General features: G+C 38.6%; 1 protein-coding gene across 4 annotated transcripts in view; it reads left to right on the plus strand.

Moving 5' to 3' along the window:
- The window catches only part of LOC141424111 (protein Largen-like), a 189,534-nt gene that overhangs the window by 81,937 nt on the left and 86,159 nt on the right, over positions 1-21,438 (plus strand). Inside the window, exon 2 of one of the 4 annotated variants that reach the window (XM_074076555.1) lies at positions 19,871-19,967. The exons of 2 other annotated variants lie outside the window; for them this stretch is intronic. The gene's annotated coding sequence lies outside the window, so the exon portion shown is untranslated. Of the gene's footprint in view, positions 1-17,837; positions 19,968-21,438 lie in introns of those variants that run through there. One more of the 4 variants, XM_074076554.1, reaches the window with a different exon arrangement.

A 21,438-nucleotide genomic window follows, 5' to 3' on the forward strand; every position in this document is an offset into this window, starting at 1 on the left:
TCAACAGGGTAAAAGTGTTCCCTTTTCTCCACATCCTTGCCAGCACCTTTAACTTAAGTCTATTTGATAACTGTCATTCTTAATGGGGTGAGGCAATATTTGCATTTCCCTGATAATTAATGATGTTAAGCATTTTATCATGTACTTTGGCCATTTGTATGTCTTCTTTTGAGGAATGTCTGTTTAGATCTATTGCTTGTTTTTAAATGAGGTTGTTTGTGTTTTTGCTACTGAGTTTTTAGATTCTGCACATCAAACCTTTGTCAGATGTATCCATCGCAGATATTTTCTGCTATTGTATAGGTTGTCTCAGCACTATTGATTGTTTCCTTTGCTAAGGAGAAACTTTTCAGTTTGATGTAATCCCATTTGTCTATTTCTGCTTGAATTTCCTGTGCTTTTGGGGAAAAAAAACTTTGTATTACCTATTTCTACACTGTAACCAATGCATAAATGACAGTGAAAATGTGTAAGAGAATAATATATTAATATTCATTTATAAATTGAATTTATAAATTCATTTATATATTTTTGATAATATGTCTCCTAAGGTAATATTCACTTCACTTGTCAAAGAATATATTGCAGAAAATCCTCTGTCCATTCCACACTAATGTTATAGAATATGTAGTAATGGTAACTTTATTGTGTCAATTTGATTAGGATATAGGGTATGCTTATAGTTGGTCGAGCCTTATTCTGGGTGTATCTGTGATGGTATTTTGGGATGAGATTTGATGTTTGACTTGGTAGACTAAAGTAAGGCATAGTGTCCATCCTGGTGTGGGAGGCCTTCATCCAATGTGTTGAAATCTAAATGGAACAAAATGGCTGATCCTAGGTGACTGACAGGGAACTGCTGCTTGACTGTTGAGTTGGCTCCTTTTGCTGCATTCAGATTCAAACAGGAATAAACATCTATTCTTGGTTTTTGAGTCTGCTGTTTTTAGACTTAATACTGTCAGTTCTCCTGGTTTTGTGCCTTAGGATTCTGACTAGAACTATACCATCAGTGTACTTGGGTGTATATCTTCCTGGTTCTGTTTCTGTGACTAACCCTAACTAACACTGCTTTTAAAAGACTTTATTTTCCTTTGTTGACAGACTGTTTTTCTAAAAGCATGGGTGAATTCCAGGAAATAGTTTAAAAAGTGTGAATAATTGCATATTCTTAGGAATTCACAAAAATGTGATTCTCAAAAAATGATATATAGCTATGTATACAAAAAACAAAGGAAAATGTGTTTCAAAGATATGCTTTGAAGTTGTAGCACAGAAATCCAAACAGAAATGTTTTAAAAACGTTTTTATCCAAATGCCTTTGTTGAACGTCTTTCAGTGTTCATGCTAACTCTTTTTTTGTTTTGCTTGTTTGTTTTTGGAGATACTGGAGTTTGAACTCAGGACATGTGCTTGTTAGGCATGTGCTCTATTCCTTGATCCACACCTGCAGCACCTTTCAGTATTCACATTGAGGAGTCACTAACATGTGAAATCTCAGTTAGCAAAGGCTATAAATTCTGAAAAATAAAGAAACTATAGAGAGGATTTTTTATGGAGGTCTAGAGGACAACCTTGGTTCCCCATCTTCCCACAAAATGCAACTTGATTGGCAGGTATGTTAGTTCAGTTTTGAAGAAATAAAAATAGGAGCAAATAAATAATACCACTGTTTTCTTCAAGATACTTTTTACTTGCACAGGTTTCTTCTTTTTTGAATTATGGACATCTTCCTGATATTTTTGGGAAACACCATTGCATGAACACTGCTTCCTGGAACTTTTGTAAATCTTTTTGCACAAGTCAATGCAACATGAAAGAACACACAAATATTTGCTTTGATTAGGTAATGTTTGATGTGCCTTCTGCCTCTGTTAACAATTCTGACCTTCTCCAAAAGAAGGTTAGAAAAGGACACAAGGGATCAGATGACAGGCAAGAGAGAATAGAATGACTAAGTGGTGACTGTGGGTCAGGAATAATGCCAATAGCTTTATTTCTATTAACTCATTTAATTTTCCTAGCAATTGGGGATGGAAACGCTCTTCTTATGCTACTGTTTGGAAACAGTATGATTTTACTAACATATGAGCTCACACTATTAAAAAGTGGCTGAAATGTAATCTAAACCCAATTCTTTGGACTCCAGAGATCAAACTCATAATTAGTATGCTAACTTATAAATGAAGAAAAGAAGCAGGAAAGAGAGAGGAAAATAAAAGATGAATCATTATAAGAGCTATACCTTCCATTAAAAATACTTGAGGAAATAGAAAAATATAAAAGGAAAAATGTCAACTATTAAAATCTAAGAACCTTTTACGTGTCCTCTGAGATATACTTCATATATATCACTTGTTGTGATCCTGTTTTCCTATTATATGTGTACTCTGTCTTGTTTCCTCCTTAAGCAATATACCTTAGCAATTTTCTGCATTTATTCTTTCTAAATAATTTACTATCATACAATATTACACTTAGTAAATGCACTATTTCTTTTGGGGGTCATTCTCAATAGAGCTTATTCTCAATATGGGCTTAATCTACTCTAAATGCACATTTTCATATGATTCTAGTTGCTTTTAAAATTTTTAACTTTCTGGATAGTGTATTATATTACTCTCATATAGTATTACTATAAATGAATAAAAAATTAAAAACCTGTGAATCTTCAACCTTTCACTCTTCACACTGTAATATTCCTGGAGATAAGTTATATATCACTGGCATTTAAAATAAAGAACCTCTGTTATTTTCCCTGTAGCTTTCATAAGATCCTAGATGACTGATGAGGTTCTTTTCTACAACCAGAATGCATTTTGGTTTTTTCAATTCTTACTTATTTTTTCCACTTAAGCCTTGTAATGGTATGGATGAGAAGTATTCAAATGTAGATTTGCTTTTTCACAAAGTAAGCATTATGTTTATAAACCTTTTATTTTATGTAATTCCTTATCTCCAGATTTCTGAAGCTTCCATCATCACACTAAAATAAAAATCCTAGACCTGACCCTAATGAAAAAAATTATCATCAACCCCTGTCCTTTTAAATGCAGGGAAATTAACAAAACTTATTTTGTTTTGGTTTTTTGCCTCAGCCTCTCTGCACTGAGAGAAAGGGCTGCAGCTTTCTTGGGGAAAAGATTACTCAGTGAACTTCTGTCCTAACAGGTGCAGTCCTAGTTTCTAAAATTGCTCCTTGTTCATGACTTGGCTTCCTGAATTTGCATGCATTTTGTCAGAATTAGTAAATCCTGCATGGGATATTTGAAGAGTATTTTTCCTTCTTTGGTGGATGTGTTTTAAATTTTAGTCATCCCTTAAATTTTAATGTCTTCCTCCTTTTTCCTTCAGATAAGTAATTTGCAAGTTTAATGTCCTGATCTTCTCCAACTACATATAATCACATCTAATGAATCTTAAGTGATTGGCCAAACAATGGCCAGGGGTAAGGTGAGATAAGAACCTGTTCATAATTAAATTTGAGATAATTGTGAAGAGACAATGTAAACACAATAATAATTGCAGATATACTTCAATTTAGTAACTGCTTATATTTTTCTTTAACTCGTACAGCAACCTTAGGAACTAGGTATGATTATACCCACTATATAGATGGGGATAACGTCAAGCGGGGTTTGACTTATACTGGCCTCAGAAGGGTGTTATTTAACAAACTGGAATGGAGATTTCCGACTGGCCTATTGAAAGAGGCTTTGTGAATATGTTTGTTCATGGGTGAGTAGGCAGGGAGAGCTTTAAATGAACCATCAGTTTGGAGGGGAATGAGGATGAATTTTAAGAAAGAAAACTGAGTGAATAAACCTGTGTTTTGAAGGAATGCTTTCCTGAGTCAAATTACTTGAGCTGAGGGTTTATAGTGAGGAACTTTAAATAATGAGATGAAATATTCATTGTGAGACAGCAGGAAGTAGAGTACTGAGATTTGGTAGCATTTTCTACCAAAAAAACTCACTTTTCGTTTTTTACAAAAGAAAATAAAATTTTAAATTAAATGAAGCAAATCAACAATGATAACAATAGTAACAACAACAACAACAAAAACTGTGCTTTCCAAACCCTGTGAGAGAATCATAGTTAGAACATAAATAGGCAAATATTCTAAAGGAATGTAATAAACAAGTTTTTTATCAATAATTAGGAATTTGGAATATTTTTTCAGTGATTTCTTGTTTCTTCCATAATGGAAGAATGTGAAGTTCAGAGGGATGGTTATTTTCTGTGAATAAAAAATTGCCCAGAAACCAAGTACCAGTGTCTCACACCTAAAATCCTATTTATTTGGGAGTTTGTGACTAGGAGGATCACAATTCAAGGCCAGCCTGAGAAAATAGTTCATGAAATTTCACCTCCAAAATAACCAGAGTAAAATGGGCTGGAGGTGTGGTTCAAATGGTAGAGTGCCTGCTTTGCAAGCACAAAGTCCTGAATTCAAACCCCAGTCCCATGAAAAACAAAATTTCCCAGAGAGTATGAGCAGTCTCCTAGGTCTATTGTAGATTGATATTCCAGAGCCTAGGCAGCCTGCCACATCTGTATTGGGTATCTGTTACTACATAACAAGTCATTTCAAAACTTGTTTGCTTAAAAACATCAGTGATCACCTAGTATAGCTCATGATTTCTAGAACTCAAATATTAGAAGTTGGAATTATGTATGTCTAATATCGTTCTCTCACAAGCATGGCATTGAAGGCCTGCTGTGCCTGTTAATTGGAATGTCCACATGAGCATCTTCCTGTGGCTATACTAAGAGCTCAATGGCTGGGTTACAAGAACAAGGGGTTCAAGTTAGACAGTAAGCCAAGCAGAAGTCATTTGGCCTTTTTATATTCTCAGAAATCATGCAAAATTGTTTCCTTCATTCTTCTGTTGGTAGAGACAGTTGTAAAGATCCAACAAGATTTAAGGAGAAGGGAATATCGATAGGCTTCACATGTCATTAGAGGTTTTCCAGCATTATATTTTAATAGGAGTATGGAAGAAGAGTGTGTGTGAGACACATGTCACTGTGCTTTTAAAATATAATCTGTCATTCCACCTGACAAATCTAAAAATTACCAAGGCTTGGCAAACCAGGTAGGAAATAATGAGTCACATTGTCTCCTGGAGGTATTTTATTAAGCATATTGAGGTTAGGCCAAGTCACAAAGGGAGACTTTATTTTGTCTCTCTTATAATTATGAATATTCCTACTGAGAAATCTCAAGAGATTTGAATTGTTGAATTACCAAGGCCAAGTTTGGTTGCCTGATACAAGGAAACCAGCAATCTTTAGAAAATGCTGGATGCTTTAGAGTAATTTTTGTTGTTGTCTGGATAGAAATTATCTCTTAAGAGCTGGCACCTAGACTGTCGGCTATCTAGTAGTTGCCTGATACTGTGGAGGGTTCTCAGAATACTGGAAGAGCACCTGTAATCATTTAGAAAGTTGATCCAGACCCCCACCAGGTATTCCTGGGATTTGTAGACATTTCAAAGATTGTTCTTTCTTTTATTTGCCCAATTAAATATATTTAATATCTGTTATGGGTCAAGCATTGTATATTATGACGGAAGTACAAAGATGAGCAAGTTCTTCTCTTTCCAGAAATGTATCTGTCAAAAGAAAGAGACATGCAAATAGGCTATTTCATGACAGGATGGGGGAGTGTGGGATGAAAGGAAGGCCTTCCAAGTGGAGGGTAAACCACTTGAGAAGAATAAAGAGGACTAATAATGAATTAGAAGACAAAGTGAGAAGTTGTAGGAGTTGAGGTTTCACTTCCCCATGTCAGAGGCTTCACTTCTACAGTTTCTCATGCACGGACGACATGCACAGGAATTTCAGGTGCTCAGGGTTCTTGAGCCCTCTCTGAGAATGAAAGCACAGGCAGACTCCAACAGCAGAGGTCGGAAAGATTTTATTTGTAGAGAAGAGAAGAGAAAGAGTGCATAGTGGAGAATGCAGGGGAACCCGGAAAACTGGTGATCCCATGGGTTGGGTTGGGTTGGGGATTGGGTTTTATAGCCTTTTTTGCATTGCCTGGGGGCAGAGATGTCTCTCAGGTGCAGACAGAGGTTTCCTGGGAAGGAGAAGTGTCTCCTTGACCACTTATCACCTTTTGGGACCTCCTGCAGTCCATCCTTCATTCCCCTCTCTCAATGGTTGCCCTGACTGCTGTTAGGAATAGGGACAACAGAAGTCTATTCAGAAACTGCTTCCTGCTGACAGGGGGCGACGAAGGGGCCCACAGCATCAGGGGTGACCATGAGAGGAGTTGTCAAGGGGACTGCCATAGTAAGTTGTTTTCATCTCCATCAGAGGCATTTGTAGTTTGATGGATTTAGGGGAGAAGAAATAAACTTGACAAGTAAGTAGAATATGCAAGGCCCAAACACAAGCAAGAGAATAATGGCAACTATAGGCCCCAGAAAGGGTAGGAACCAAGTCCTGGAGGGGAGCCAGGATTTTATTTGGTCCCATACCTGTGTAGAAACCTGAGTCTGAAGATTGTTCCCAGAGCCACTTAACCTGTTGGAGAATGTAATCTGCATGTTCCTCTACAATGCCTGAAGTGTTTATATATGTGCAACAGGAAGTATTGGCAATAGTACATACCCCTCCTTATTTAACCAAAAGAAAATCTAGGGCCAGGCAGTGGTCCATGATCCTATAGGCAAGGGACGACAAAGACCTTTGCATGTCCTTAATGGCAAGGTCTACCTGGTCTGAGGTGTCCTCTTCTACTTTGGCTGTTTTTTGTAGTTACATGATTGGCAATCACCCTATAGCTGATTTCAGCAAGGGCTGCAACTAATGCTGTTATCCCTAAAACTATGAAAGTAACCTCCCTTTTATTTCCATTGGAAGCTGCTCCTATTGTAATTAGCATTTTCCTTTTCTTCCAAATGGCTGCATGAGCATGCAGGATCAGGAAGGCATACTTAGAAACCATATAGATATTTACTCTCTGTTCTTTTGACAGTCTTAGGGCTTCTGTTAGGGTCACTAATTCTGCCAACTGAGCACTTGTATTAGGAGGAAGAGGATCTGATTTGAGGATGTCAAATTCTGTCACAACTGCAAACCCTGCATGTCTGACACCATTCTTGACAAAGGAACTGCCATCAGTGTATAATTCTAGATCTGGATTTTTTAAGGGCAGATCAGTTAAGTCAGGTCAGGCAGCATAATTTTCCATAAGCACCTCTTCACATGAGTGTTCAGGATTTCCCTATGCCTCTGATAGAAGGTTTGCAAGATTTAGGCTCTAACAGGTCCTTAAAGTTTTTTCTGACCCTCCCAGAAGCTGGGCCTGGTATTTAAGTAGACGGCTGTCACATAGCCGAAGTTCTCCTTTTAAGTTTAAAGTTACCCCTAGGTTGTGTGGGGTATAAACCATTAGGGGGTGGTTTAGGATAAGGTTTTGAGCTTCAGGCACTGGAAGACCTACTGCAGCCATTGCTCTAAGGCATCCTGGCCATCCCTTGGCACCTGATCTAACTCTTTGCTTAAGTAACCTACTGGTTGGGGAGTGATGGCCCGGAGCTGAGTCACCACATCCAAGACCAGTCTTCCCTTTTCATAGACATATAATTGAAACTTGTCTTGTACTGGGAGACCCAGGATGGGACCTGTCATAAGAGCCTGTTTTAACTGGTGGAATGTATTTTCTGACTTGTCATCCCATTCAATAAAGGGCTGGGGATCCTTCTGTCCTTCCTTAAGGATTTGATATAAGGGCCTGGCTAGGTCTGCATATCCCAGGATCCAAATTCTACAATAACCTGTGACCCCCAGAAAGGCCCTCAATTGTTTCAGAGTTTTAGGTAGAGGAAATGTCAGGATTGGACGGATTCTATCTTCTCCTAGAGATCTCATTTCTCTCTTCAGGACAAGACCTAAATATGTAACCCTAGACTGACACAATTGGGCTTTTTCTTTATAGATTTTATATCCTATATCTGCTAAGAAGTTTAGTAAGGACTCAGTGGCTCATGAAATGACAGGTTCACTAGGTCCACAGAGCAGGAGGTCATCTACATATTGTAGCAGAGTAGCTTGTGGATATTGCCATTCTGCCAAGTCTTGGGTTACAGCTAACCCAAAGAGGTGGAGGCTGTCTCTGAATCCCTGAGGGAGGACAGTCTAAGTGACCTGTCCAGACTTTCTTGTGGGGTCCTCAAAAGCAAAGATAGGTTGACTTTTAGGGTATAAGGGAATGCAAAAGAAGGCATCCTTTAAATCCAGGACAGAGTAGTAAGTGGTACCTGGAGGTATTTGGGCTAAAAGCACATAGGGATTTCGAACTACAGGGTGGAGAGGCACTACTGCTTCATTGATCAGGTGGAGATCCTGGACTAGCCTCCATTTGTTAGGTTCCTTCTTGACACTGAGAATAGGAGTATTATATGGGCTAGAGCATTCTGTAGCAGTCCCTGTCTCTTTAAGTCTTTGATTATGGGAATTAGCCCCTCCTTAACTTCTGGCTTTAAAGGATATTGTTTTTGGTGGGGAAACCAAGAGGGGTCCTTGAGATGAATTAGGACTGGGACAGCTGTTTGTGCCTGTCCCACAGTGTGTCCATCCATCCACACTGTGGGGTCTACTTGTTCCTCTATTAGGGGCAAGCAAAAGTACTCTCCTGGGGGTAAAAGGAGCTGTACCCCCAATTTAGATAGAAGGTCTTACCCTAGCAGAGGAGTAGGGGTTTCTGGGACAATTAAAAAGGAGTGACAGAAATGGAAATCTCCCCAGGAGAGTGAAATAACGCTCTAGAGGCTGGCCTGATATGCCTTGAAGAGTAATTTTCTTGGAGCACTTGGGTCTGGGAGAGAAAGGAATAGCTGAGATGCTGGCTCCAGTATTGATGAGACTAACCTTGTGCTTATCCCGGGGCTCCTCTGCTTTTATGGTGGTTACAGAGCCCGGATAAGAGGCCCTGGGACCCATCATTACAGTGTGCCTTCCAATGTTTTTCCCCCGACAAATTGGGGAAGGGTCCTGGAGGTAGCTTTCGCCAGGGGCACTCCCTCCTAAAATGGCCTGCCTGTCCACATTGAAAGCATGTCCTTGGGTTTGGACTTTGCCCTGGGGAAGACTGAGCACTGTGATCAGAGCCTCCTGCCACTTATCCTTTCTCTTTTCCTTTTCCAGGTCCTTCCTTTCTTTTTCTAAGTCCCTATTATAGTATACAGACATGGCTACAAGAACCAATTTTTCCAGATCTCTGCTCCCTTCAACCACCAGTTTCTGAAGCTTTTTACAGATATTTGGTGCTGATTGTGTTAGAAATTTATCTTTAGGATGATTTCCTCTTCCTGTGATTCTGGTAAAATGTTGGTATGCTTTTGTAAAGCATCCTTAAGTCTCTATAGGAAAGCTACTGGGGTTTCTAAGGATCCTTGCAGCACAGCTGTGACTTGGGAGTAATTAAGAGGTTTTATCTTGGCTCTCCTTAGACCCTCAAAAATGCACTGGATGAAATGGTTATGACTCCATTCATCCTTGTCATTTTCAGGGTCCCACATAGGGTCATACCTAGGCACTTCCTGATCTCCTTTTGGAATTGGGAATTGAGGTTCCCTTTTAGGTATCCAATGCCTTTATCTTTCTTCTCCCTCCCCCTCCTCCTCCTGTGAGGGCCCAGTCTGAGACAGGCCTGTAGGACTGCTTTTATCTAAGTGATAATTGTCTCCAGCTGTGACTGCCAGTTCTAGAACCCACTGTTTCTCCAGAGAAGTGAGGGTCTGAGATAGCAATAGCATTATATCTTTCCAGCTCAGTTCAAAGTGTTGGCTGACTTCTGTAAATGCCTGGATGTACTGATCTGGGTTTTCTGTGTAATTTCCTAAATACTTTTTTATTTCTTTAAGTTCACCCACTCTAAAAAGAATGTGAGCCCTATCCCCTCCAGGAATTAACTGAAGGGGGTAGAGTCCTCTGGGAAGACGTCTGGTGTGTGAGGAAGCTGTGTAAGGTGGAAGAGGGGGAGCTGATGGAGCATTAGATGGGTTTTTTGGTTCAAGGGAGTTTAGGGGCTTTTTGCAAAGGGTTACTATGGTCTGGGTATCTAGCCTGAATTTGTTTAGCCAGTCTGGGTGATCTTTTAGGAAAAAGAACAGTTCAACAAATGGAACTTTGGTCTACTTACCCTCCTTTTTACAGAACATATCTAATTGAAGAATGGTATTATAATTAATGTTCCCTCCTTCTGGCCATCTTTCCTCATCTCCCAGAGGATACTGTGGCCAAGCCTGGGTGCAGTAAAACTTCAGTTGCTTTTCCTGAAGACTTTCTGGATCAAGATCTTTCCAATGTTTTAATAAGCAGGGAAGGGGGGATCCTTCCTGGATCCTTGAGGCTTGATTTCCCATCTAAAAAGGGAAAATTGGTCACTTTAACAGAGGTTTCTCCTTTTATCTAGGCATCCCCAGATGAGAAGAAACTCTAGTGGGAGAGGGCGTCCAGCTCTCCCTTGCTCCTTCCACTGCCACTTGTGGGTAAAGTCGTGGAGGATTTACAGATATCTCAGGTGCACCCACCCCCCTGAAATGATCTTTGACCAATCTCTTATCTATTTTGACTTGCCTGTTTTCCCTGTGACCCAGATAGGCCTGGTTCTCCTCTCCCAGCTGAAGGCTTTTAATTTAAAAAAATAGCTCTATCAAAGTAACCAAGAGGGCTTCCATGGCCAGAAGGAGGACCCCTGTAGAGTTGTGGATGGGGACTCCTGATGAAGTAGACTTTTGTCACCCTATATATCCTGTGAGGCATATATGCTTTTTATGAAGAGAGAGAGAGAGCGTCTGAAGGCTTTTGCTCTGGTAACGGGCAAAAAAATGGAGACCTGAGGTTTTTGCCTTTTAACTGTTATTTTTTTTTTCTTTCTCTGAGGGCAGGCTGCGCAGCCTTTTTAACCAGTTAATCTGATGCTTGACAAAGACAGTTAAGCCTAAATTGGAGACTAGCACTTTCTGGTGCCTTTAAGGATTTTTCCCAAACTCCCTGAAGAAAGAAACTCACTGCTGTTTAGAGCAAAAGGCAGGGGGGAGGGCACACTCATCCTGAACTGCCTGGGAATCAGGAAGGAGAGGCTGAGGGTTGGGGGAAAAGAGTTTCCAGGCTCCATGCATAAGGGATTATTGATCATCCCTGCTGTCCAGTTTGATCCTGCCCAAAGGGAGTACTGCAGCCCTTGAAGCAAGGGGTGGCCTCCACTCTTGGGCCACAGAAACCATGAAGGAAGCGTAAAAGATCTGGTTGTCTGTTTGCCATGGACATGGCTAGAGGGGTCCTGAGACTTAGCCACCTTTGGGGCCTCAGAGTGGATCAGCAAGTTGAGTTTCCAGCCTTTGAGTGACACTGGGGAGTGCCCCAGCCAGAACACCTTTTTGGCTTGAAGATAAACTTTCCTTTCCATTGGCTGTTTTCGGACCACCTCTTAAGCAGGTCACATCTTGAAAGAGAAAGAGTTAGAATTCAAGGAGAAGGAAAAAGAAATGCCTCGGTGAACTGAAGTCAGGTTCCACCCACGTAGCATTGGAAGTGCAGTGTAAATCCCCTCCTGGTATCCGAGTTCCCCCAGATTGCCTGCCTTACAACTGTAATTGGCTCAGAGCTTTTCCTCAGTTTCCCAAGGGAGAAACCCTCCTTAACAAGACAGAGAGAGAAGGTAGGCCTGAGAATTCCACTGTAGCTAGGCCATGGTAGGGGGGTCTCTCCTGGAAATAGACTCCACTGGAGTGCCAGACACTCATGGTCATGTTCCTAGGCAGCCTTTCCCAGTTTGGCATAACCTCTACTGACCTCAGGTGATGGCTGGTCCCTTCATGTGTCGCCAAATATGATGCATGGATGACACACACAGGAATTTCAGGTGCTCAGGGTTCTTGAGCCCTCTCTGAGAATGAAAGCACAGGCAGACTCCAACAGCAGAGGTTGGAAAGATTTTATTTGTAGAGAAGAGAAGAGAAGAGAAAGACTGCATAGTGGGGAATGCAGGGGGACCTGGAAACCTGAGATCCCATGGGTTGGGTTGGGGATTAGGTTTAATAGCCTTTTTTGCATTGCCTGGGGGCAGAGATGTCTCTCAGGTGCAGACAGAGGTTTCCTGGGAAGGAAAGATGTCTCCTTGACCACTTATCACCTTTTGGGACCTCCTGCAGTCTGTCCTTCAGTTTCCGTAGTTTCTGCTTCAACCAAAGTTTAAAACTGTAAATGGAAAACGTTTTAGTCAGTTTTCATTGCTGTAACAAAAACAGCTTAAGGGAGGGAAGATTTATTTTTAACTCACAGTTCCAGGGGTTTCATTCCATGGTTACTTGGTCCCATGGCTTTGGGCCTGAGATGAGACCCAATAGCATAGTATGGTAAGGAGGGTATGGCAGAGAAGAGCTGTTATGGCAGCCATGAATCTGAGAGCAAGAAGAAGGGATCAGGGACAGGATATCTTTCCAGGGTTCACCCTCAGCAATCTACTTCCTCCAACTAGGTCCTATCTCCTACTTTCAAACCACCTTCCAATAATGCCATCATATTATGCTGACTCCATCAGCACACATTGATTAGTTCAGATCCCTCAGGATCCAATCACTTCCCAAAAGCCCATGAGCTGGCAACCAAGCCTTTAACATAGGGGCCTTGTGATGGACACTTTGTATCCAAACCATAATAGAAAATTCCCTAAGTGAACAATTCAACAGTTTTAAATTGTGTGCTATTCTGAATAACATGATGAAATCTTATGCCATCTCATCCCTTTATCCATTGTATTCATGCTGTATATGCTACCTGTGCTATAGTCACTTAGTAGCCATCTCCTTTATCAGATTGATTGTCATAGTAAAGCAGTGCTTTGTGTTCTTGGAACCTTTATTTTACTTAATAATGACTCCAAAGCACAAGAGTAGTAATACTGGCAATTTGCATATGCCAAAGACAAGCTATAAAGTTGCTTACTTTAAGTGAACAGGTGAAAGTTATAGACTGAATAATAAAAGAAATGTATGCTGTGATTGCTAAAATCCACAGAGAATGTAATACATCTATGAGATTATGAAGGAAAACAATGAGTGCTATTTTCATTGTTATACCCCAAACTACAAAAGTTTCAATCACAATGAGTGACAAACACTTAAGGCATTAAATTGTAGGGTTTGGTACTGTCTGTGGTATCATGAATCCACTGGGGGTCTTGGAATGTACCCCCTGCAGATAAAAGTTAAGGGGGACTTTGTGGCATCCTGGACAAAAAGGACTAGTCTATTCTTGAAGAGTTACCTAAACCAAATCCACACAATGCGTTCATTTCCTGAGTTCTGATTTAGAATCTTACATAGCAGATTTTACAAGAAGGCATCAAAAGTTATAAAACTTCAGAGTGAGAAAGAATCTTAGAGGTCAAGTAGTTATATAATTCTAGTCAAATACAGGATAATAAATTCGTCTATGAAAGTCTACATCACAGTTGATGAATAGACTGAAAAGTTAATTGCTAAAATTTTTTCTTGTCCTTTAATTTTAAAAAGCATGTTATGGATGTTGTTTGAAATTTGTTATACTACATTTATATTGCTTTTATACTCCACATACAGCATCAAATTTGATACTAAAGGAATTTTTTAGACAGGTACACAGTGAATCATCTATATTTTATAATAAAATAATGTGTATTTTGGATGGATTGTGTTAGATAGCCCTTGATGAGACATTTAGCAATTTGAAGAACCAGGAATAATCCTGGCTTATGACTTCGAATCTCATGTTAAGATTGAGAAACTAGTTACTAAAATAATGGTCCTCTGTGTTTGTTAAGGGCATCCTATGTCCAAGGTCCTCTTGAAGGTACTTTCATGTGTTGTTTATGTATTCTTCCCAAAGATCCTCTGAGATGGGTGGTGAGCAACCAAGACTCCTTGACTCAGGGACATATCCATCCTGCAGTGCAGTGGGAGGATGAAATTCCTCTACTTGTCCAACTCTCTGGCCTTTCTGTCTCACTATCTTGACTAAGCTTTTTTTTTTTTTAAGTCTCTCAAAAATAGTCTTATCACGGCTGTAGCTTATGAGTCAAGTGGTAGAGTGTCTACCTAGCAAACAAGCATAAGGCTCTCAGTTCAAACTCCAATACTGCCAACCAGAAAACTTTCTCAAATAAAACACAGGTGTTTGTCCAATTGTTAAAACTGTTTAAAAAAATCAACAGACTTTAAAAACAAGACAGACATGTCAATCTACTTCTGTGCTTGATGATCATGAATTTTCTTACTACAAAGAACATACTTCTCTTATTTAAATTTTAAGTCAATGGAATAGCAGATTGGACCACTACACAATAATGTAAGAAAGTTGCTGATTTGAAAAATGAAGGAAAGAGTTTTCCATTTTGTTAGAAATAAAACCTCCTCCTTGCTAACTCTGGCTTAAATATTTTTGTCTTCCCTAATATTTGCATTCCATTAAGAACTTTAGTTGTATTATTCAACACTTCAAATTAGATTTCAAAATGGATATATGTGTTTCTGATACTTACAAACACAGTACCTTGGTTTCTGGGATCCTTGTTATTACAGATTTTACTCTGTGGGGAAATAAAGTACAAAGATTGTACTTTTGATTGACTTATACAAAATTATCTTAATCTTTAAAAGGCATATGCACAACAGTTGCAAGAAATAACAGACAAGATATTTCTGCCTTAAAAGCTGTTATTTAAAGAGCAACCCATCAGTCTACTAAGAGAAAACAAAACATTGTTTTATCTTTGTTTCAACTCTACTAGTAAATAATTTTGTAAGGTAATGTTTGAAACCTATATGCCTTAGTTTTAACTTTTAATTGTGCATCATTAAATGGACAGCAGAAGTTCTGACAGTAAAGTCTCAACCTGAGATTAAGACATTCTTTTTCTCTTTCTCTTATTTTGTTTCAAAAATAGCATGACAAATAATGCTTTCATCTTTCTCTAGTTAGTACAGGATCCATGCATTATTTATTCTAAAACATTATTCTAGTAATGTTATCTTCTATGAAGGAAAGCCCCAGTAAACTTTTGGTTTAGGATACTGTTCTGTAATTCCCTACAATGTAACTTTTAATTAGTTAACTTCTTCAATTTTGTCTAATCTAAAATAGAGATAGTTATAAAATCCACTTTATAGTGTTCTTGTAAGCACTGAATAAGTTTTTTATGTTTAATAAAGAATAACAACTAAACTCACTATTATGATATTTTTGCTGTTTGATTTGAAGACAGTCTCAGAAATAAAATGTATCTTCTGCCTTTAAAAAAAACTGTGGGCTCTGGTTAACCTGGAACGTGACTGATTGATTTCTGAGTATTTTTATTGGCTCTCACTTTCACACCTTTGCAGATGTCACTTTGATAGTGTTTTTTTCTGTGGCAGTCCATGCCTGTTAGTGTTACAGCTTGTACAGTTCAGCAGCAGGCACCTGCTAATTCTGAGGCAGACTACAATAGGGAAAGTTTGGGACTCATAGAAAAATATTACATCTCAGATTAATCATGCTTTCGCTCAGGGGCTGCCCTCACCTGGTCAGGAACTATCTATGCCCCTCCCAACTCATTGATTATTGTGTGGCAATCACCTGGTTCCTCCCTTCCCAACATGTAAATTTTAAAAGCACCTGGAGAAGAGAAGCACACCCACTCTGCCTGTGGATGCCACCTCAGGCCACCATGCTACCTTTTGTATTTCCCTTCCCTAACTTTTAATAAACTCCATTTACACTGCAAAACACAAAGAATTTGGAAGTCTTCTGATAGCAGACAGCATCCCTTCCTGCAGCAGTTCTAGGCAGTGCTTGCCAGCAGGGGAACTGCTCAACTCTTTCTCTTCTTGGGTTCTTGTCTCCAGAATTCCATTGATGAAATCCTCAGACAACAAAGGGAAAGTGTGAAAGTATGGAATTTATTAAAGCAAGACAGAAGAAAATGAGAGGAGACCTGGTGTCTGTTTTACTCTGTTCCTGAACAATGCTTTGAAGTACAAAGAGCTCGTAATGGAAGATTGTCATCAATTAACCCAAATGGAAACAGTCATTTCAAGGAAAAGTGCCTTGGTAGCCACTGACTGACCTTCACACCAGCATCGGGCTACAAAGAGGCAAAAGTATTCTAGTTATTCAGTTTGTTTTAAACATGAGTTTAGAAATAGGAGCTTAGATAAATTGAGACTCAGGTGAAGACAACCGTAGTTTCCTTTTGAAAACTTCTTTCAAGAATGTGTGGTCATGATATTTAATTGCTACCTTTTTTTTTTTAACTTAAAAAGTAAGGAGGTGATATGTTGTGATAGCATATAGAAACTAATATTGTGGATTTAAGCACAATGCAAATGAAAAAGATTTAACTGTGTGCTTGAGACTTGCAAATTAAATACATTTTTTTATTTTCATAAACTTATGATAGTCACAAGTATTTAATGCCAAAAATTTTGAAAGTAGAATTTAGAAAGTCATTATCCACTATAATAAAGCACATAATAATCATGTTATTGCCTTTGAACCTTTATGTAATAAATGATCTACACATTATAAAGGGAAATATAAATTGTTGAAATAGGAGATTTGTGTGGGTTCAAAAGCCCCCTCTTAACCTTGCTGGCTTAGGTGTTTAGCCAGAGGGAGGGTTGGCGTTTCATGTTGGTGTCTCAGGAAGCCAAAGAATGAACTTCATGGACAAGGAAGGGTGAGCACAGAGGGAGGAAAGTTTGTTAAGTGAAAGAATGAAAGCTCCCTTGGGAAGGGAGGAGTCCAAAGAGGGTTGTCACTGACTCTGGGGTATCTACGGGTTTTATTTCCAAGAGTAAGGTGTTACCCAATTTCATTTGTTGAACTAATGCAGGTTTATGGTTCCTTTTATGACCAGGTCCTGAGTGACAATTGGGCTTGGTTCACAGACTCTGGAAATAATCCTCAAACTGCTTCTCAGTCTGCCCCTTGCCTCCTCTTCTGTCTAGATGAACCTTGGGTCATCCTGTATTGCTTTATGGTAAAACAGGAGTGAAAAATGTTCTGTGACTTTCTTCATTTGTTTTATTGTGAGACCCTCAATGGACCCTTTCCTTATATGCCTGGCTGTTCCTGGCTCCTAATCTCTCACTGAATTTTTAAATAATTAATTTTCTAAATGCAATAACTGGTTTTATGGGTTATTTACACAAATAATTTATATGTTTATTTGTTCTGTTTTATGAAATACCTCTTTTTGTCACATGATTGCATGCAAAGACAAAGTGATTTAGGTATGTAAGTAGTGATGGTTGATTCAATTTCCACAAGTATAGGAATTGCTATATAATACCATGGTAAGAGCAATTTTGAAACAATGAATTTACAGATGAATTGCTATTAATAATTACTGTTATTTAATGAAAATGCCTAAAGGGCTTAGAATACTTTGTTTTGGTATTTCATAAATACAAATAGGAATTCCAAGTTTTAGCATGTTACCTTTGCCAAAGACATGGCAGTGGAACAGCTTTGCATGGGTAGTTTATGCAATCCTTGATGTGTGTAAGACAAAACCTAGGATTGTGGCCACAGACTTGACCTCTTATACAGTGTGGCAGCTGGAATCTTTATGTGGCATTTCACTTCCATCATCAAATCTTCTGAAAAGATAAAATAGTATAACTAGGCATTTTTAAGTGTTACAATTTTGTCATACATATTAATGAAGATGTCATACCATCATTCCATAAATTTGGCTAGCAAACTTAACTTGCTTGAAGAATATAGGGTACTTCCAGAACATGCTCTTTCAAATATAAATTTCAGAGGGAGGGGGTGGGGGCTGGGGGGGAAGAAATGGCCCAAACAATGTATGCACATATGAATAAATGATATAAAAAAAACAAAAAAAATGCTCATAATAAATTGGAGGTGAGGAGGACTGTAAAAAATATATATTCTGCACAGTGGATGCTTAGGGAAAGTTGATGGGTGATGCAACCAAGTTATTTCTGTTTTGTTTTGACAGATAATATATTAATTGATATATGACATTTATATAATAATCTGAATTATTTTTATATTGTGGCTTTAAAAATAAAGGCTTTCTCCAAACTCAGAAGGACCATCAACACATGTTTTCTCTCATATGCAGAAACTAGAGTTTAAAACCAAAAAACACCACATGAAAGTAGAAGGGAGACTATTTGAAAGAGGAAGGAGACCAGCTGGAAGGAGAACAGGAAACAATAGTGAGGCAAGGTAGATAGATGAGGAGAAAGGGAAATTATATTATTTTAATAAATATCTAAAGGAAGTAAAAACTAAAAAGAGCAACTATGCACCTCCTCTAATCTCCCTTTAGAGTTTAAGATACAAGAATAAGACTATCTACATTTCATAGAAATCTGAATACTTTCTCCTGGAGATGTTAACAAGCTCCAAGTTTCCTTGGATGGATGGAGGTACAAAAAGAATGAAAGATGTGTCTACTAAATGGAAGTCCTAAAGCACACCTATTTTCCCTGTGTTTTGGGTAGTCCTGGATGACACCTTCCTATTTTAGCACCCATCTTAGCCACCCAGATTCAATATCTTAATGTCCACGTGTATTCCTCTAGCTTGGAAAGTATAAGACCAAGAGATAAGGACCACCATTTTGAGTCTTTACTCCCATTTCCTGCCTGAGAAGCAAGAACTGTTTCTCCCTTTTTTTCTCCATTTTCCCCCACTTTTATCCTTGTGTACTAAATTCCGTTCCTAATAAACTTTACTTTCCCTTTTACTACATTTCATGTAATTCTTCTCTTGCTGGATGTAAGAACCAAGGTATTTACCAGTGCTAAACTTTGTAGTAACAATAGGGGATGAATACAATAATATGATTTATAGTGTGTGTTATGGATGTATCAAACTGTCATGGTGGAACCCAATTTTTTGTACAACTAATGTATACTAATAAAAGATCATAGGCTTATGGCAAGTGTGAAGCAGTGTCTTGCTGTATAACCCAGGCTGGCCTGGAATACTCCATCCTCCTACCTCAGTCGCCTCAGTTATGGCCACCACAACTGCTTCAGGTCCTTATCTTTTGTGGTAGTTTACTTCTGAAGCAATTTAAAATAGAACTGTTCAATGTATTATTTATTTTTCCTTTTCTTTGTGCCAACTCTGTCTATGGCCTGTCCTTGGGAGAATTAGATTTCATTGTTTAGTCTGAAACATGTGTTGTCAAGCTTTGATTATCATAATAATTTTATTTTTTAGGACACATGAAAGTATTTTGTTACATTATGAAATTTTATTACCATATCGCCCATGCATTTTTCCATAATTTCAATGTTTAACAGATATGAATACCTAAGGCAATTTTTTTCATTTTTGATTTCCCTGTATAATTACTAACTTGAAAAATCACTGTTCTCCTAGTGTTAGTATGGATTTGCAATCTTCCTATAAGAATTTCCTTTTGACTGATTAGGGTGCATCTTTTTTATTCAAGTACTTACAGGCCTGTGGGTGTCTACCACTGCTTTATTGTGATAGCAGTCCCATCTAGAAGAACTTAGCTTTATAATGTAAATATATTGTTAATATCTATTATTAAAAAGTACCTAAACTATTTCCTCAGAATATGTAGTATTTTAGGTTGAGCTACTCATAGAAGGCAGAGAACTGACATTGGGTTTGAATTTAGGGTTTAACCCTTGCTAAGTAGGAACTCTGCCAGTTGGGTCACTCCACCAGCACAACAGTTATACAATTTTAAGAATGTTAAGGTTAAATCAGCAGATCTTTGATTAGCAGATGTTCAGATTAGTTGGGTTTACATTGATCCCTTATGAACTGGCCATTAACATACTGAAAAACTTTTCATGACATTTTCTCACAGGCCTCACAAGCTCTGTCCTCCTGACCTAACTGGGGGTGACTGGAGATGAAGAAAGGACAAAGGATAGAAGACAAACATCCCATAAAGTTGGGGTCAGGTGTGCTGGGCTCTTGGTTGGAGACACACAACAACCTCATTACTTCTTTTCTCTATGATTCTCTTCTTTTACTTTGCTTCTTTTCTCTATTCTTTTAAACACTACTTCTAAAGTCTTTCTTCCTTTCTGTTTTTTAAAGTTTCTTTCCTTAGACTCACACTGTCCCATGTTTTCTGTAATCTCTCTTAAAGTCTTGGCCCTCAGATTTGCACTGTCCCATGTTCTCTCTTAAAGACTTGGTCCTTAGACTTGCAGGCACACAAACAGCCAGCAGCAGCAGCTTCATTCTCACAAGCCGCCAACCAATCAATCCAACCAATCCATCAATACAATCCAAAATCCTCTGCGTCCTCCTCCAGTGAGTCTTTTATAAACAAGGAGGTGGAGTAACAGTTCTCAGGTAGAGACATCACATTGTAACAAGAGAAATCTGTGTTCCTGCTTTTCTGAATGTAAACAACTTAGGAAAAGCAGCTAAGCTGCATTTTGCCTATGCACTCTTCTGAGGTTGGGGCTGTGCCAAACTCAGCCTACCAATTATTTGACACAGCACAGCTGTGTCAAGTTGTCATAGGCTTCTCAAAATCTGCCCCCCACAACTTTTAATTTGATGTAGCTATCCATCTGTTTATATTTCTCTTTCTATCTATCAGTAGCAGTTATCTTACATTTTGATCTCTATTTTGTTTCGGATTTTTCTTTTTTTCTGTCCACTTGATAGGGGACAGAATGATTCATTCAGGCTTGTGGTCATTAACTTGGGCCCAAGAGATGAGAGAAGGCAGCTTCTGAGGCTTGTGGAAATGCTTTTCTCTTTTATTAACATAGGGTATATGAACTTCATCTGTAAACTGCAGTGCAGAACTGGGAACTTTAGACTGAACCCCACCTAAGGGTGAAGTTAAAACACTTGAAAGAAAAGCTGAATAGTTTTCAGAAAACTGAGCCCAATAATTTAAAATGACTTGTAAATTCTTCCTGAAGTTTGCCTTACCATTGAGACTTTCATTAATTTGGCGCTATTAAATTTTTGCTGCTTTTTTTTTATGGTACTGAGGTTTGAACTCAGGACCTCACACTTGCTAGGCAGATGGTCTGCCACTTGAACCACTCCACCAGCCCTTTTTTATATTGTGTATTTTCAAGATGGATCTCATGAACTGTTTGCCCAGGCTGGCTTCAAACCTTGATCCCAGTAATCTCTACCTCCTGAGTAGCTAGGGAACCACCAGTGCCAGGCTTGCTTCTTTTTCTTTATTCTGTTTGTTTCTTTGCTAGGAATAATTTTTTCACCTTATTTATCTCTTTTTCAGCTTAATGAAATAATTCAGCCATATAGAATTTGTATTATGTGAGATAATCAATACCTTTGTATACATTGCTCAACTTTACGCAGATATTTTACATATTTCATATAAAAGTTTTTATTACAAGTATCAGAAATATAACTTACATTCGCTATGTAAGCCTC

Source organism: Castor canadensis, chromosome 6 (assembly GCF_047511655.1).
Source record: "Castor canadensis chromosome 6, mCasCan1.hap1v2, whole genome shotgun sequence".
NCBI lineage: Eukaryota > Metazoa > Chordata > Mammalia > Rodentia > Castoridae > Castor > Castor canadensis.